A 19,739-nucleotide genomic window follows, 5' to 3' on the forward strand; every position below is an offset into this window, starting at 1 on the left:
GATAATGTTTGAATAAAATATTAATAAATCCTTTTTTAGTAATTAAATAATAATTCTAGAATAATTACATAATAATTAGTTAATTTCTCAAGATTAGGATTTGAGTGATTTTGGGATTATGTGATGACCTGAGGTCATTAACCCTAATGACCTTTGGCATTTAATTATTGTTTGGCCTTAATGCTTAATTACTGTCATTAATAATTAATTAAGGTAAAAAGGATTAATAAATAATTAATTAAGGATAATAATGAATTAAGAGAAATTTTAATTTACTGATGCAACCTCTTGGGTAAAAATACTAATATTTTAAACAACTTTATTTATTGTTTGTTCTGTATTGCACCGAGAAGGCAAGTTGTACTCGACTTGGTCCTTCTTGCATAATTGTCATACGCATATCATGAGCATCCATCATTTTGCGTATAGTGCACGTGACCGAAGGAGCGACCGTTGAACCGAACCCCGAGGTCGGTGCTCCGTTCGAGGAAGTCGGATCCGAGACTTGGGAAGTCTCTGAGGGTCCCTCTCTGCCCTGCAACCAAGGCAAGCCCCGGATGCATTAACCCCTCCTTGAATGTTTTAAATCTTTTATCACTTATGAATTGAAAATACTGCATTAGGTAGTTGAGAATTGGGTTAACCTACTTGTTGCATTTACTACCTTGATATTTGTTATCTTGTCCTTGGCACCTGTTTTGTTTTAAAACTGCGTAGTGATGCTTAGCCCTGCTACTAGATAGGTTTTCAAACAAGAAAGTTTGAAGGGTTGTTGTGAAATACACTTATGATCAATGATGTTTCAACTTGAGACTGGTCGGTGGACTTACTTTAAGAATGGAGTCTTAAAGTAGTGTCTCCAACTGTGTCGGTTAAGGACCGGTCAGTTGATGGCCTGCTGGGTTGAGAATTTATAGTACTAGCCACTTACCCTCGGTAAGCCCGATCTTGTGATCCCTCGACGCGAACAGCTACTCGCGCACTGGGCGTGGAGCGATGGCGAGAGTAGTGTGTACCCACCTTACGGATCTGAGATGACTTTGAGACATCTAGATCGGCTGTAGGATGGTGGGGTACTGTGCTCTCGGGTGCCGCGAACCTGGTCACATTTGGGGAGAGCTTGATTTGGGTTGACATATGCAAGATTTGGTTCTACATATGTCGGGTGGCTAGGAACTCCAGCTGGATTGCTAAGCGATTCGAATCGTCGTTGCTCCCCGATTGGGAGACTCAATTCCTTCGACCCTCATCGTAGTTAATTATGCAACTAAGTGATAATATGAGAAAGGGGAAATGTCTCATGAGATTCGGATCCCATTTCCCGGACTCAGAGTGACATGAAACTCTGGCCGTTGGATGTATAAAACTTTAAATTAGGACTAGGAACTCACAGACATGTCTGTGGGAGGCAACTAGATAGACTGTCTTCGAACTCCTCGGCCTCTTCGGGAGAGGAATTCGTGGGTAAAACCTGAAAGTAAGGATGCACTATTAGTAAGCTTTTTGGCAAAATACTTTAGCTCCTTGCTCAGCCACTCCTTGTCTACCCTAAGCCTACATCCCTAACTTCTCCTCTTTTCCACCGGGTAAGTCTTGTTGAGTACTCCCGTACTCAGGGTTTCAATACCCCTGTTGCAGGTGAAGCTCAGGAGCCGACTTGTTTCGGACCCTGTTGTGTGACCGTCGTCGAGGTTGACGACGAAGAAGAGTGAGCGTGACCCATGGGCAGGGTCTGTAAATTTGTAATCGATGTACTAAAGTTTAAGTTGCTCCGTTGGACCCGGTTTGTAATAACACTCTGCTATTTGGAATAACTCCTTTTGTAAACTAAGTTATGTAATACTTCCGCTGAAATATTATTTTGGTCGTATGTCGTTTGAGATACTGCAATGTCTTCGCAACGAATGATCCTGGCGTTAAGGTGGCCACTTGCTATCCTGTAAGGGCGAGAAGAAGAAGTTCTCGTTAATTGACCATCACCAGTGGTCAGAACGAGCCTGCTTAGTACGCCACAGGTAGCAGTGGAATGAGCGTCCAGCGATGCTCATCGGACTTCTAAAGTGGGAGGATCCCCGGCATCACCGTCAGAGGTCCTTAGGAGAATGACAGGTGTCGGTGGGCCCAAACACTTAGGAGGTTCTGCCACAAAGACGAGTATGATCCACCCATCATCCTTGGAAGACCGTTCCTCAGCACCGTTAAAGCAATCATCTACATTGGAACTAGAGAAGTCCATATGCACTTCCCCTCAGAGAAGGTACGCCGCTATTTCACTGAGCCTAACTATATCGTTGAAGAATCTAAGCAGGTTAGAAAGCGACGCAACCGCAACTAGAGGAGGCAAATCATCAAGGACGGATGGGCAGACTACGAAGGAGAAGTAGTAAGGTCAGAAGACGTACAGTTTAAACAGAATTATCCTGAGGATACTGAAGCACCGAGTCAGGTGTGGAGAGAGAAGATAACTATACATGAAGAGGAGGCACCGCCCGAAGTACCGACTACGCCACCCAATGAATCCCAGGACAATTGAAGAAAATGGAGAGTCCTGTTCGGAGGACTTAAAAACACCAAACGCCTTGCAAAGAGGTAAACTTGGTAGTTATCCTTTTCCCTTTTAATGATTTAAAATAGTTCATTTAGTTAATCATGTTCATACTATCCTAAAAAGAAAATAAAAATGTTAAAAAACAGTAAGCCCCATGTGAGTATACGAGTGGCATAAAACCCATAAGTACATTCACTATGGTGGCATAAAAATAAAATATTTCTGCTTTATAAAACGAAAATATAAAAATAGGGAGTAATATTAAGGAGGCTCAATATGATAAAGGCTAGATATTTATGCTAACACTTAATCAGTTCCACAAAGCATTGTTGTCTATTTGAGCTCCACAGAATTTAGGAATTAAGAAGACTAGTAGATGGAGGACATTCTAATCGCTGTCAGAATGCTGCTGACTTTCAAATACACCTCTGCCACCTGCTAGCTACATCAAGAGAAATTACATCAAAATTCAGCTTCGGGAGAGCACCCCCATTTATCCCGATAAGTATTTCTATCTATCTTTATACTTTTACTATATTAAATATACATAACTATGGAAAACAAAATAAAGATTTTATGCTTCTATAAATCTATGTCTTTTGCTTAGTGTGTTTAATAAATAAATAAAGTGGCTATGCTAAACTGGATTCTAATAAATAAAACTCTAGCATGGATATGATGAATAGTTGCTCTGCTTAATTTGCAAATTTGAAGTTCTCTCTCAAGTTTAGACATAACTGTTATAATTTAAAGCTTGCTCCAAACCTAAACTTGTGGGATGAAAACTTGATCTGAAGTCTAAGTTGTTAACGGATATGATATGGGAAGGTTGAGCTACTGTTTATCTGTTCCTAGAGATGCTAGAATTCTATAGAATTTTATCTTTAAAAAAAATCTTTAAAATATTGCATGATGAGTTCCTGTATGATGAGAGTTTAAATTCCTACCACAGCCATATATAGATGCTTGCTAGACTTTGAGCCATGCATTTACTTTTTACTGCTTATGAGCATTGAGTGTGGTCAAGCTGTGTAGACCCCTAGGAGCTTGTCATGTGGTTAAATCAAGATTCACTTGCACGTTCACTCACATATGCTACTTCTACTCCGGAAGTACCATCCACATATATCGACTCATTTCCATATCCAGAACCACCCAAAAATATTCTACTTCTAATCCGGGAGGGAATAGCCAAAAACATTTCTGTTTTTCCCCTGTGAAATAAATGCTCAAGTTATCTTGTTACTACCACTTGCTATATTATCTTATGAGATGAGTGCTCTAAAAAAAAGATACGAGGAAATAAAAAGGGGCAAGTGCCCGGAACCTCGAAACAAAAGAAAAAAAGTGAGACGAGAGGTAAAAATGGACAAGTGTCCGACAGTAGAATTAGGGGTACAAGATACCCACCTGAGAGGAAAGAAAAAGAAAAAAAAAGAAGAGCATCTCATTCTCCTCACAAAATTCCAAAAACCAAGGAAGGTATGTATCCCCTCAAAGAGCAAAAGTAGAATTAGACTTTCACCATTGTTATCACCATCATCACCATACACCATTCATTCGCCACACATGCACATCTTGATTTGGCTTATTGATTTGTTTCTTTGGATCCATGGTTTGACTATACAATAAATGTCTTGTAAGTATGTATATTTTATCTCCCACCTATGAGCTCCAGATATTAAAGCCTTATTAGAGTAGGGTGAGAGAGAAGGCAATGTCACTATGCCATATACCACAAATAACACATATCTTGAGAGAAGGCATATACCATCACTGCCTTGGTAAGGATTCAGAAATACCACAAAGGAGAGATTTGAGGGGGTCATACAAGGAATCTCAGAGTTTTATTTGAAAATCTGCAAAAACTCCAGAGCTATAGCTGATCAAGAATAAGAGACATGGCACTTGATTAGACCGTTCTATCTTTTAACTACTCATGACAGAAGTGATGGTTACTAGTCCCATGGTGAAAGGTAGAGTAAGTAAGTTTTAAGTCTTGACAGTTTACTCTAACTCAGAGATGAGACCTTATTTAAAAGCATGTGTACCGTCAATTTTTAAAGTATTGCAGCAACTTCTAATCTATCCTTGCTCAGGGACGAGCAAGAGGTAAGCTTGGGGGAGTTTGTTGACGGTCCTCAAGTATCAAATTTAATTATCAAATAAACAAAGAAAAGGATCCAAATGAAATCAACATCTAGACTTAGGGTTTTATCTGACAGAATTCCACGAGTTTTGGTGTTTGTCTATTTCTGCAGGGGGTTATCAAGAAATACGGAAGAAAGGCCCACACGTCGGTATTACATAGAGATATTAACGTGCCGCGCAATTATCTTACATCTAGAAGACTCCAGAAGCCACGGGAAGGAAGCGGAGGCTGAACGGGGCCAGGCACTGGGCGCCTGCCCACTTGACCGGGGCGCCCGCCCCCTGTTGGTGTCCAATCAGGACACTCTTTCGGGAAAGATCTCCACCGACCAAAAGGATCAAGGATAACCGTTCAATCAATGTCGGTTTGATCCAACAGCCCATATTCACTTGAAGGGACTATAAAACCAGACCCCCTGGCCCTTGGAGGAGAGAGCCTCTCAACCCTAATTCATTATTCTCAAGGGACAAGAAGCCCCTGATCAAGCCTAGAGCCACCACATCAATTAGACATCTAGATTAGCATAGCTACATAGGATTAGAACTAGAAGGAGTCATTCTTCGATTGGTTTCCGGATCTGTCAAGAGGATTCTTGGTAATTCTCTAATTGTTCTTCTAATTGTTCTTCTAATCATCTTTATTCTTCAATATTATGAATATGACTTTGTTCTACTTCAATATATTGCTTATGACTTTGCTCTACTTGTTTATATTCAAGATTATATTGTTCTTAGTTTATCATAGTTATGTACTTGGCTTAGTTAGATTGGATCTATATACATGTTTAGGATCGTATAGCGTTTATCCATCGGATCCATGGGTAAATGATAGATATTGTGTAGGCATGGTGCTTATACCGTATTTTTCTGCGATTGTACCTAATATGCCAGATCGTGGGGTAGTTCGTGATAGTGATAGTTTCATTGATTCTTATATAGTCCCCCTCTCATGTATTGGCTGGCAGAGCAATATTATTACAGGGGAGTGATTGCTATGTTTCTCATTTACCTTGCTAATATCACTATGCAAGGGCGTAGTCTTGTCTCGCAATGATTGCTAAGTATGCTTGCACTAACTATGATAATGCTAGACTATATAGTTGAGAATAACTTAGGAAATATTCTTGTAGTTCGTTCTAATTCCATGCTAATGACTTTCTAGAGTATAATTAAGGTGCCTATCATATTTATTATGAGGCTAAGTTATGCTGATTAGATTAATTATCTTTGTCACTATTCATTACTTCATATATCCTTTATGTGACACTTACCCCTGTATGAAAGAGTTAGATAAATGTTCTCAATTATACATGCAATGATAGATACTCAATCTTATATTCTATTCTGTAATCAATATTGATAATTGCTAATCCCTTCCCAGTGGTAAAAATATAAATAACGATACCTGGAATACTTTCCGGTTAAAATGCTACATCGGTATTAATCTGTGCACTTCCATATCCCATTTGTTATTTATTTAGAAGAGCAATTGCATATTTCATTACCGCATCTCTCATGTCATGCTGGGGATGACAACTTGGCTTAAGTGGTATGAGGGATAGGTTTGGCATTTTTGGCACTGTTACTAGAATTAGAAAAGTAAGTCTACTTTTGGTAATGATGTTAAGAATAACCAACAATAGACCGAAATGAGATTCCATATGACACACGTCATCAAGGAGTTCTGTTGGGTGCGTCCAAATTGATTTCAGGGTATATGGCACGTTCCATGCAAACCGTGCATCTATCTTGCATCAAGATTAGCACTATCTTCAAATAGACCAACCTGAGCTTTCACTTGAGCCCTTTACCTAGGAGTACCATCCGGTCCATCCAAAATGGTTTCTTAGCCTATGGTGCATTAGGTGGAAACCATGCACCTATCTTGCACTGAAACTAACACTATCTCCAAATAGATCAAAACAAGATTCCTTATGACACACGTTATCTAGGAGTTCCATCAGGTGCATCCAAATTGATTTCCAGGCATTTGGTTTGTTCCATGCAAGCAGTGCACCTATCTTGCATCAAGATTAGCACTATCTCCAAGCAGACCGAATCGAGCTTTCACTTGAGCCTCTTCACCTAGGAGTACCAACCGGTGCGTCCAAAATGGTTTCTTAGACTTTGATGCATTAGGCGCAAACTGTGCACCTATCTTGCACTGAAACTAACAATATCTCCAAACAAACCGAAGCAAGATTCTATATGACACATGTCATTTGGGAGTTCCATCGGGAGCGTCCAAATTGATTTCCGAGCATATGGTACGTTCTATCCAAACCGTGCACCTATCTTGAATCAAGATTAGCACTATCTCTAAATAGACCGAACTGAGCTTCCACGTGAGCCTCGTCATCTAGGAGTACCATCATGTGCGTCAAAAATGGTTTCTTAGCCAATGGTGCATTAAGCTCAAACTATGCACCTATCTTGCACCAAAACTAACAGTCTGCAAATAGACCGATGCGAGTTTCAATATGACACACGTCAACTAGGAGTTCCATCGAGTGCGTCCAAATTGATTTCTAAGCATATGGTATGTTCCATGCAAACCGTGCAACTATCTTGCATCTAGATTAGCACTATCTCCAAACAGACCGAACCGAGCTTCCACTTGAGCCTATTTACCTAGGAGTACGAAAAGGTGTGTCCAAAATGGTTTCTTCAGCTATAGTGCATTGGGCGTAAACTTGCACCTATCTTGCACCGAAACTAACACTATATCAAAACAGACCGAAGCGAGATTCCATATGACACATGTCATCTAGGAGTTTCATCGGGTGCGTCCAAATTGATTTCCGAGTATATGGTGCGTTCCATGCAAACCGTGCAACTATCTTGCATCAAGATTAGCACTATCTCTGAATAGACCCAACCAAGCTTCCACTTGAGCCTCTTCTATTAGGAGTACCATCAGGTGTGTCTAAAATGGTTTCTTAGCCTTTGGTGCATTAGGCGCAAACCGTGCACATATCTTGCACCGAAACTAACAATGTCTCTAAATGGACCGAAGCGAGATTCCATATGCCACATGTCATCAAGGAGTTTCATTGGGTGCGTCAAAATTGATTTCCAAGCATATGGTATGTTCCATGCAAACTGTGCATCTATCTTGTATGAAGATTTGCAATATCTCCAAACTGACCGAACCAAGCTTCCACTTGAGCCTCTTCGCCCAGGAGTACCAACAGGTGCGTCCAAAATGGTTTCTTCGACTCTGGTGCATTAGGCACAAACCGTGCACATATCTTGCACTAAAACTAACACTGTCTCTAAACAGTTGGAGACAGTGTTAGTTACAGTGCAAGATAGGTGCATGGTTTGCGCCTAATGCACAATAGGCTCAGAAACAGTTGCGGAAGCATCCAATGGTACTCCTAGGTTAAGAGGCTCAAGTGGAAGCTCAGTTCGGTTTGTTTGGACATAGGGCTCATCTTGATGCAAGATAGGTGCACGGCTTGCATGGAATGTACCATATGCTTGGAAATCAATTTGGCCACACCTAATGGAACTCGTAGATGGTGTGTGTCATACGGAGTCTCGCTTCGATCTATTTGGAGATAGTATTAGTTTCGGTGTAACTTAGGTGCATGTTTTGTGCAGAATGAACCATAGGCTCAGAAAGCATTTTAGACGCACCCGATGGTACTCCTAGGTGAAGAGGCTCAAGTGGAAGCCTGGTTTGGTCCATTTGAAGATAGTGCTAATCTTGATGCAAGATAGGTGCACGGTATGTGTGGAACATACTATATGCTCAGAAATCAACTTGGACACACCCGATGGAACTCCTCAATGACGTGTGTCATATGGAATCTCAGTTCAGTCCATTTGGAGACAATGTTTGTTTTGGTGAAAGATAGATGCATGCTTTGCGCCTAATGCACCATAGGCTCAGAAATCGTGTTTGAAGCACCTTATGGTACGACTAGGTGAGGAGGTTCAAGTGGAAGCTTGGTTCAGTCTGTTTGGAGATAGAACTAGTCTTGATGCAAGATAGGTGCACGGTTTGCATGGAACATATCATATGCTCGGATATCAATTTGGACACACCTGATAGGACTCCTAGATGACGTGTGCCATATGAAATCTCGCTTCGGTCCATTTGGAGACAATGTTAGTTTTGGTGCAAGATAGGTGCACCGTTTGCGCCTAATGCACCATAAGCTACGAAACCATTTTGGACGGACCTGATGGTACTCCGAGGTGAAGAGGCTCAAGTAGAAGCTTGGTTCGGTCTATTTGGAGATAGTGCTAATCTTGATGCAAGATAGGTGCACCGTTTGCGTGGAATGTACCATATGCTTGGAAATCAATTTGGATGCACCCGGTGGAACTCCTAGATGACGTGTATCATATGGAATCTCGCTTCGGTCCGTTTGGTGACAGTGCTAGTTTTGGTGCAAGATAGGTGCACGGTTTGCGCCTAATGCACCATAAGCACCCAATGATACTTCTAGGTGAAGAGGCTCAAGTGGAAGCTCAGTTCGATCTGTTTGGAGATAGTGCTAATCTTGATATAAGATGGGTACATGGTTTGTGTGGAACGTACCATATGCTCAGAAATCCATTTGGACTCACCGAATGGAACTCCAAGATGACGTGTGTCATATGGTGTCCCGCTTCGATCAATTTGGAGACTGTTAGTTTTGGTGTAACATAGGTGCACTTTTTATGCCGAATGAACCATAGGCTTAGAAACCATTTTGGACGCACCTGATGGTACTTGTAACAGAACCGTCTAATTTATAAGAATTCAAGTGAATTAGCGACCACAAGAGCAATCAAGCCAATGGACTTGAACCCATATAAACCCGGTAGTCCGACAAAACCTCAAAGATCTCGACTCAACCAACATACAACCAAGACCGTACATGATCAAGCATCTCCATCACAGATTACAACATTCATCACAGAACAGTTTTTACAACACATCGGAGTTCAAAGAGAGTTATTACAACAGTTCAGTAGTGGAAGCAAAGTAGTTTTGAACAACACACATACTGAGTTTAATTACATGCCAGTTCCATGATCAACCCAACAAAAGCATAACCGAATATAATAGAAGTGATCTTGCCCATGATCTACTCATCATCCGCAGCCGGATGGTGACAGTTAGCACAGTAGCCGTGATACACGACATCATCTGCAACAAGGGTAAATAAAACCCTGAGTACGAGAATGTACTCAGCTAAACGTACCCATCATAAACCAGAAATAAAGTGACACCAAGGAGTATGCAAGGCTAACATTTGTGGACTGGTTTGACTCACATTTTTGCATAAAAAGCTTTAGTTTTAAGTAACACATATATACAATTTCAGCAGCACGTTTATTACTTAAACAGCTATCCACTAGGTTAGCACCTAAGCTAAGCATACACTTGATTATTAAGCATCACAATAATAACCATATCCGGATTATCACCTAGCCATCATCATTCTCATCATAACCATTAAGTATCTTTAGTGAATTCTACGTTGCCGCTGCTCGAGTCAAGTTCTCACTATCTGGGAGAGACGGCGATTCGAATCGATTCCTATCTAGCTGGAGGGGTATTCCTAGCACTCACCCAAGCCTACCTCGCGAGGGCAGCTCGGATCACCTTCAGCACAACTCTGGACCAATTCACGGGTCCGTACAACGCCGCACCCCCAGGGACCGCCAATCTGCCAGGGTCAGGACTCTAACCTGACACCTCGGTCTTACGCCATTGACTCCCCGCACATCCTTGCTACCAACCGGTGTGCGCACTTAAACCGAACGGGGTATCCGGCCGGAGATGCACTCGTAGGCTTCGCGGTCGGAAATACTTATCCGGTCAAGTAAGTGTTAGGCATGCGTTCAACATGACACGAGGACGTACAGCGTATCGGTCCTTAAACGACACAGACGGGGATAGATTCACACCCAAGACCTCCATGCCTTGTTGCTGCACTATCGTCATCCCACCTGGTCTCAATTCATTATTAGCCCATGGTTATTTCCATGATAGCAAATATAGCCAACCGTGATCCAGTATCCACCTATCTCTCACAGGTGACAGAAATCACCCGGCTTCTACCGAGCTAAGCATAATTTTGATCCTGGACCTACTTAGGTAAGTTATAAGGTGGACAAGGTAGTCATTATGCAGCAAGGGTGTCATATTAACGCCTAACACTTAATGCAACAATACATAACCATAGTTAATTGACAGCTGGACATGATAACAAAAATAGTAGGAGTCTTATAATGCTCCGGGGCTTGCCTTTGACGTAGGTGGAAGGACGGTGATCCGGACACTCCGGCAGATCCTCTTCCTCTTCAGCTCCTTCTCCTTGAGGTGGCTCCCACTGCTGCTCCTCCAGCTCGGGTGGTGCGAACTCCAAGACCGTCACGCCCTTGGGTACACCTAAGTATGCATGACAAGGCGATAAACATAGGGAATGCACATATGATGCACGATGTCATGATGAAGAGCCAAAGGAACATAAAGCCATGTACAAACATAAGTATAAAGCTTATAAGATTATGAGGATCATGAAATAACAAGTAAGTGCATACTTCTTCTCTGGTAGAGAGACTAACTAGACAAGTAATCAACCTTAGCTATTCACACACAACAACTGGGGTCATGTACAGATTAACTAGTCACAAGTTCTGGTTATAACTTAAACATCAGTTGGCCAAATTAAGCAAGTAAGAACTTTCTGGAAAGCTTAAAAAATTGTCTACAATTCACTTTTAAACATCCCAGAAAGATTCCCAACCGAAATATGCTGAAACAGGCAAAGCTTGCTGGCTGTCCTGGAAAATCCAGAGAGCAAGCACTTCGCAGCAACTCCTAGAAACAGTCATAACTCTTACACTACTTAGCCTAATGTTATGAAATTTTGACACAAGATAGATAAGTAAGTTAGCTACAAGTTTGTTATAGACAAGTTTTCCAGAAAACTTCATCTTCAAGCAGTTCTTAAGTAAGTTCTACTAACTGCACAGAATAAGCTCTAGACATGGCTTAATTAACAAAATAATATTTTAACACATTAAGAATGCAACATTGGTTCAAACCAAAATTACCAGTAGCTAGCATATATCTAAGAAACATCATAAAACATCATGGCAAGGTTTAAACTCATTTTTATTATCCCCTTTTATATTTATTTAGTTATTAAGATGATTCAATGAGCATATACCACAATTGCTCCAAAAATTCTAATAAAATTACAGAATGCTATCTAAGCTACCACAAGGTTAATATAAAATATTCAGGGCTCTTGCACATGTATATTGTGAGATACAAAAATAACAAGCTAACTATGGCATTAAAGGCATAAATGTGAAACCCTATCAAAAAGTGTCAAACAACAGATTTCAGATTTTTTTAGCTTTGTTTACAGATGATTACATCACTCAGAAAGTTTCATCATAAAAGGAGTTATAATCTATTTACTAAAAATACCACAAAAAACTCCTATTTAAACAAGAAATATTTATAACTCTACCAACAGGCATCCAAAAATCATGATAAATTTATCAGAGCCAATACATAGCATGAGGAACAATCTCCTAAATTTGCATGGCCATAAAACATACAGATCCCAAAATATAATTACCCTCTATTTTCCAAGGATTAAATCATATCTATTTATTTCTTCAAAAACATGACATGTTTTATATTTTTAGTAAAAACTAGACTAACTCAAGAACCTAGAAAAATTGGAATCACTCCATTTGGATCTGTCTAACTCAAGTTATGAATTTTACAAAATCAGCTCAGAATCAGCAAAACAGTGGACCAGAGGGGAGAGAGTGAGAGGCTGACGGGTGGGGCCTGCTAACAGATAGGACCCACGCGACAGAGAGACAGAGAGCAGAGACGAGCTCGTTGCTGGCGAATCTCGACGACGGCGAGGTCTCGGTCGAATCCAAGGGCACAGTCGTGACCCTCTCACCAAGGCGGACCTGCCAAGGTGCAAAACCCTAACTCTACCGAGCTCTAGGGTGCTCGTCGGCGTGAATGGCGGCTCGGCGGCGCTGCGGGCGATACGTCGGCGTGCTCAGCCGATGCCGACCCGGTTGAGGTTAACGCCGAGCATCAGTGAGTCAAGGGGAAGCTCTAGGAACAAAAATGAGAAGGAATGGTGGAGCAGGGAGGCCTGGCCACGTCGCCGGTGAGCTCGGGCGGAACTCCGACGAGGAAGAACGGCTCGGAGCTTGGCAATGCCGCCTTACCCACGCTCGACAGTGGCCAAGGAGGTGACGCCGAGGTAGTTGTTGACAGTCCTTAATGCTCATATTTAACCATCAACTAATCATAGAAAAGGATCCAAATGCAACCAACACCTAGACTTAGGGTCTTATCTGACAGAATTCCACGAGTTTTGGTGTTTGTCTATTTCTGCCGGGGGTTATCAGGAAATACGGAAGAAAGGCCCACACGTCGGGTTTACATAGAGATATTAACGTGCCGTGCAATTTTCTACCATCTAGAAGACTCCAGAAGCCACGGGAACGAACGGGAAGGAAATCGGGCTCGGAGGCAGGGCGCCCGCCCAACTCTCTTGGGCGCCCGCCCAGCTACAGTGCCCAATCAGGACACGTTTCGCGGATTATGCTCCACCGACCTAAAGGATCAAGGAAAACCGTGCAATCAATGTCGGTTTGATCCGACGGCCCAGATTCACTTGAAGGGACTATAAAACCAGACCCCCTGCCCCTGGAGATCATACCTCTTCTACAGAATCAAAGCTAGGGTTTCAATTCTTCATCCAAGTAGAGAGGATCCCTCTAGTTCTTCTAGTTCTACCTCTAGTTCATCTAGATATAGTTCTAGTTCATCTAGTTCTAGTTCTAGTTCCTCTAGTTCTAGTTCTAGTTAGTTCTAGTTGTAATCTAGAAAATAGGGAGAGAGAATAGGAGAGCCGAGGAGGAGCCGGATCTGTCGGATCTTCCTCAACATTATACTTTTGCAGCACCTGGTTCGTTCTTCATCGTTCTCCAGGTTCTTCAATTCATAATTCCTGAGTTCTCTAATTACTTTTATTTACATTCAAGTTATTTATTGGATTCCCGCTTGCATCAAGTGCTCTAATCTTTGAAACATTAGAGTATTAATTAATAGATTAGACGTGGTGTTTAGTCTTGCAATTACCTAGAATTGCACCCAATCCTGCGGATTGTTGTGGTAGCTTTAATGTAGTGACAGCCCTAATGGTCGACGTGTTCCACCTCGTTCGGATCGGTGTTTGTAGGACCGTAGTCGGAGCTTCCTAGCCCCCTTCTCATCTCTTTCTGTGGTTAGTGTTCTGATGTCCCGAAATAGATAATCTTGAAGTAATTCTTGATTCTTAGATCAACTAGAGAACTCTCAGGAAACTTCCTCTCTTCCCTGTGGATCTTGGATCTTAATTAGTACACTCACGTTCCCTGTGGAAAATCGATACTCTGGAATACTCCCGGGTGAAGGCTACATCGGTATCCATGCGCTTGCGGATTTTTCTGTTTGCGTTTAAAATACCCAACAAGCTATCTGGCGCCGTTGCCGGGGAACAGTAGCTGTGCTAGTTTCGAACCAAGTCATCCGTGTATCCTTTTTCTTTTCCTTTTTACCACACTCACCTTATCATTTTCACCACACCACATGGATTTCACTCTAAGCATCAATGAGCATGGAATCTATTTCATAGACACTTCATTTACTCCATGCTCATATGCAACATCTTCACAATCCATTGGTCTCTCCAACATCACCACATTCGAGATCTCCAACCCCCTCTTCCTTTCTATTTATAAAAACTTTAAAAGGGCGGTTGTCGATGCATATGTCTATAAGAAATATTGCAGATCTCGTTGAGTTGATCTTGATATAGGTCAGCGCTAGAGGGGAAACCACTTCACTGACATAAATTGATGGTTTCCCAAGGACAAGCTTAGTGTCCTAAAATAAGCACTGATCAGATCGTAACATGAGCTTTGAATTATTTGCAACATTACCTTGTGTATTGAGCATATAAGGATAATTGTAAAAAATTCCTTCGGCTATTCTTGTCACTAACCTTTCCAGGATTGGAGCAAGAAGATCGGATGAATGACAAGCACAAGGTATGTCCAACCAATCATCATACAACATTGAATTAAATTCATCCAAACTTGAATTTTGCAAAATTCAAGCTTGGGGGAGTACTTTACATAAAAACATTCTTTGCCATGTTGCTATGTTGGTTGTCCCTACCTTTGAGACATGCTCAATTTGTTAAATAGTAATCACACTACTTCATCTCCACTTGAGTAGATCTCTATAAAAGCCATCACGCTACCTTTGTTTATCCTAGTAAGTGCTAGTTTGGAAGTACTGTACATACTTCTATTGGTTTTTAAATTAAGCATGGTGCTTAGGTTAAACAGCCTTCATTAATCTAATTAGACATGGAGTCTAGTTTGGTTATTGAACTAAAAACTGCTTGTGTAGACATTGGTATATTTTGTTGGACTAACCCCTACAGAAAAAAATAAACTTTCAATATCAACCTCGGAAGTCCTGAGATAAACTCACATTGGAGACAAAGAGAGAGACACATAAAGGTTAACAATTTACACAAGGAAGGCATAGCTCAGAAGAGATGATCCATGGAGGGTGCCACAAACACGATGCACAACCTCTAAGAAAGGAAAGCTTCCACAAGGTGATACTATACCATAACTCTTCAAGTAAGGTAACATCTTAAGGTACTTGACTATCACTTTTATAAGCTTGTGCTTGGTTCTGGTGTTCATATGAATAAAAGAGACAAACATGTATGATTTACAATTCTAGGTTAACCAACCCAATCGATTCAACATGTTTAGTCCTTCCACCGTTGTGATCTCACACTCCTAATCATATGAACTAAAATGTTGCACACTCAATCTTTGGAAGATATATAAAAAACAACATAAATATAGATAGATTATCTTTCCATTAGGTTGAGCAATCTGATCTGGCAAATGTTTTAAATGCTACACTCATGATCTTATTATCCATCAACTTTGTCTTGCTCACTATGCTTAAGGTTAGAGAAGAACAAATACACTTTTGGTTCTGTTGGTGTTTTCCACCAACAGGGCCCATGCACTTGATCTCTGCCTTGTCTCTATGAGTAGGTACACTTCGAGCAAAATATGAAGGAGTTTTACAACTCCCAGACTCCACCAAGTGAAGAACCTAGATATATGAGCACAAACACGCTGGAGATACTGGACACTCATGCAAACACTGCCCTGAGATGCTTGAGGATGTAACTACTGGAGTAACCCCGTTGTGGAAGTAATTACTGACCTTCTGTCGATCAAGAGAGACAATCTAGAATGCCCTGTCATCCCAATCTCCATCGGCATGGTGGACTTCCTAGAAGAAGTCTGGGACTTTGGCTCCAGCGTCAACATTATACCTAGGGGAAGCCATTCCTGAACACCTCGGGAGCTGTCATCTACGCTAGTGCTGCCAAGATCAGTTTCTACATCAAGGGGAAGAAGGAGACGTTTTCCTTCAAGAAATAAGACTACACAAATCCTAGAGCAATCCCGACATGAACCAAGGAAGAGGACCAACAGGAGGAACAAGAACAAGTAAATGTGTACCGAGTCAGCTAAGATGGTCACTGCAGCTCAAAGAGGTCAAGATCGTCAACTCAAGTCACCTTTCTTGATCAAGAAGGACGACCCTGGTGTCCTAAGCATCGAGTGCACAATCAATGGATATTCTTTTCAGAAGACACTCTACGACACCGGATCTAACGTCAACATAATGGCCGCAGTCACTTATCAGCTCCTGCATGGAACCATGTCCCTACAACCAACATACATTCAGCTCCAGATGGCAGATCAGACATTCTAAAAGATTGAAGGTTATTGACATGGGAGAAGACGAGTATGATCCACCCATCATCCTTGGAAGACCGTTCTTAAGCACCATTAAAGCAATCATATACATTGGAACCAGAGAAGTCCACATGCACTTCCCCTCAAAGAAGGTACGCCACTGTTTTACTGACTCTAACTATATAGTTAAAGACTCTAAGCAGGTCAGGACAAGAAGAAGACGACGCAACCGCAACCAGAGGAGGCAAATCATCAAGGACGGATGGGTAGACTATGAAGGAGAAGTGGTAAGGTCTGAAGACATACAGCTTGAACAGAACTGTCCTGAGGAGACCGTAGCATCGAGTCAGGTGTGGAAAGAGAAGATAGCTATACACGAAGAGGAAGCACCATCGGAACCACCGACTACGCCATCCAGCGAATCCCAGAATGACTCAGGAAACGGAGAGTCCCGTTCGGAGGACTTAAAAACACCGAACGCCTTGCCAAGAGGTAAACTTGGTAGTTATCTTTTTTCTTTTAATTATTTAAAATAGTTTGCTTAGTTAATCAGGTTCACATCACCTTGAAAAGAAAATAAAAATATTGAAAATAGTAAGCCCCATGTGAGTATGCTCATGGCATAAAACCCATAAGTACATTCACTATGGTGGCATAAAAATAAAATAAATATATTCTTGTCCTATAAAAATAAAATTATAAAAATAAATTTATGATCCTACTAAAGAGTGTAACATTTATTAAGGAGGCTCAACATGATAAAGGCTAGATATTTATGCTAACACTTAACTAGTTCCACAAAGCTTTGTTGTCTATTTGAGCTCCACAGAATTCAAGGATCAAAGAATACTAGCAGACGGAGGACATCCTAGTCGCTGTCAGGGTGCTGCCGACATTCAAATACACCTCCACCACGTGCTAGATACATCAGGAGAAATTGCGTCAAAATCCAACTTGGGGGAGAGCACCCCCATTTATCCAGCTAAGTGTTCTACTGATGTTTATATTTTACTCAAATAATAAAAAGATGCATAATCATAAAAACCCAAATAACGATTTTGTGCTTACATATATATCTTTGCTTAGTTTGCTAAATAAATAAATAAACAAAGTTTGCAATAAACCCTCGTGATAAGCTCTCACATGGAAATGATGAATAGTTGCTCTGCCATGACTAGTTCTCAAAATTGAAATCTCTCTCAAGTTTAGACATGACTGTTATTAATTAAATTTGCTCTAAACCTGAACTTGTGGGGAGAGTACTTGATCTAAAGTCTAAGTCGTTAACGGATACGATATGGGAAGGTTGAGCTGCTGTTTATCTGTTCCTAGAGATGCTAGAATTCTGGAGAATTTTATCTTTGAAAAAAATCTTTAAAATGTTGCATGATGAGTTCCTGTATGATGAGAGTTTAAATTCCTACCACAACCATATATACATGCTTGCTAGACTTTGAGCCACACATTTACTTTTTACTGCTTATGAGCATTGAGTGTGGTTAAGCTGTGTAGACCCTTAGGAGCTTGTCATGTGGTTAAATCAAGATTCACTTGCACGTTCACTCACATATGCTACTTCTACTCCAGAAGTACCATCCACATATATCCATCCATTTCCATCTCCAGAACCACCCAAAAATATTCTACTCCTAATCCGGGAGAGAATAGCCAAAAACATTCTCCTATTTCTGTTTTTCCCTGTGAAAAAAATGCTCAAGTTATCTTGGTTACTACCACTTGCAATATTATTTCAGGAGATGTGTGCTCAAAAAAAAGAAAGAAAAAAAGAAAGAATGCGAGGAAATAAAAAGGAGCAAGTGCCCGGAACCTCGAAAGAAAAGAAAAAGTGAGACGAGAGGTAAAAATGGACAAGTGTCCGATAGTAGAATTAGGGGTACAAGATACCCACCTGAGAGAAATGAAAAAAAAGAGAGAAAATATAGAGCATCTCATTCTCCTCAAAAAGTTTCGAAAGAGCAAGAAAGGTATGTATCCCCTCAAAAGAGCATAAGTAGAATTAGACTTTCACCATTGTTATCACCATCATCACCATACACCATTCATTCGCCAGACATGCACATCTTGATTTGACTTATTGACTTGTTCTTCTGGATCCATGGTTTGACTATGCAATAAATATCTTGTAAGTATGTATTTGCTGTCTCCCACCTATGAGCTCCAGATATCAAAACCTTATTAGAGTAGGGTGAGAGAGAAGGCAATGTCACTATGCCTCATACCAAAAATACCACATACTTTGAGAGAAGGCATACACCTTTACTGCCTTGGTAAGGATCCAGAAATACCACAAAAGAGAGACTAGAGAGAGTCATACAAGGAATCTCTGAGTTTTATTTGAAAATCTGCAAAAACTCCAGAGCTATAGTTAATCGAAGAACAAGAGACATGGTGGTTGTAAGACCCATGGTGGAAGGTAAAATGAGTAAGTTTTAAGTCTTAACAGTTTACCCTAACCAAGAGATGAGATCTTGTTTGAACGCATGTATATCTTCAAGGCATAAAACCACTGAAGAAACTCTTGAGTCCATATTTGCTGAGGGACGGGCAAAGGTTAAGCTTGGGGGAGCTTGTTGACGGTCCTTAATGCTCATATTTAACCATCAACTAATCATAGAAAAGGATCCAAATGCAACCAACACCTAGACTTAGGGTTTTATCTGACAGAATTCCACGAGTTTTGGTGTTTGTCTATTTCTGCAGGGGATTATCACGAAATACGGAAGAAAGGCCCAAACGTCCGGTTTACATAGAGATATTAATGTGCCGCGCAATTTTCTACCATCTAGAAGACTCCAGAAGCCACGGGAACGAATGGGAAGGAAATCGGGCTCGGAGGCAGGGCGCCCGCCCAGCTACAGTGCCCAATCAGGACACGTTTCGCGGATTATGCTCCACCGACCTAAAGGATCAAGGAAAATCGTGCGATCAATGTCGGTTTGATCCGATGGCCCAGATTCACTTGAAGGGACTATAAAACCAGACCCCCTGGCCCCTTGAGATCATACCTCTTCTACAGAATCAAAGCTAGGGTTTCAATTCTTCATCCAAGTAGAGATGATCCCTCTAGTTCTTCTAGTTCTACCTCTAGTTCATCTAGATCTAGTTCTAGTTCATCTAGTTCTAGTTCTAGTTCCTCTAGTTCTAGTTCTAGTTAGTTCTAGCTGTAATCTAGAAAATA

The sequence above is a fragment of the Sorghum bicolor genome, chromosome 3 (genome assembly GCF_000003195.3).
Source record: "Sorghum bicolor cultivar BTx623 chromosome 3, Sorghum_bicolor_NCBIv3, whole genome shotgun sequence".
Classification (NCBI taxonomy): Eukaryota; Viridiplantae; Streptophyta; class Magnoliopsida; order Poales; family Poaceae; genus Sorghum; species Sorghum bicolor.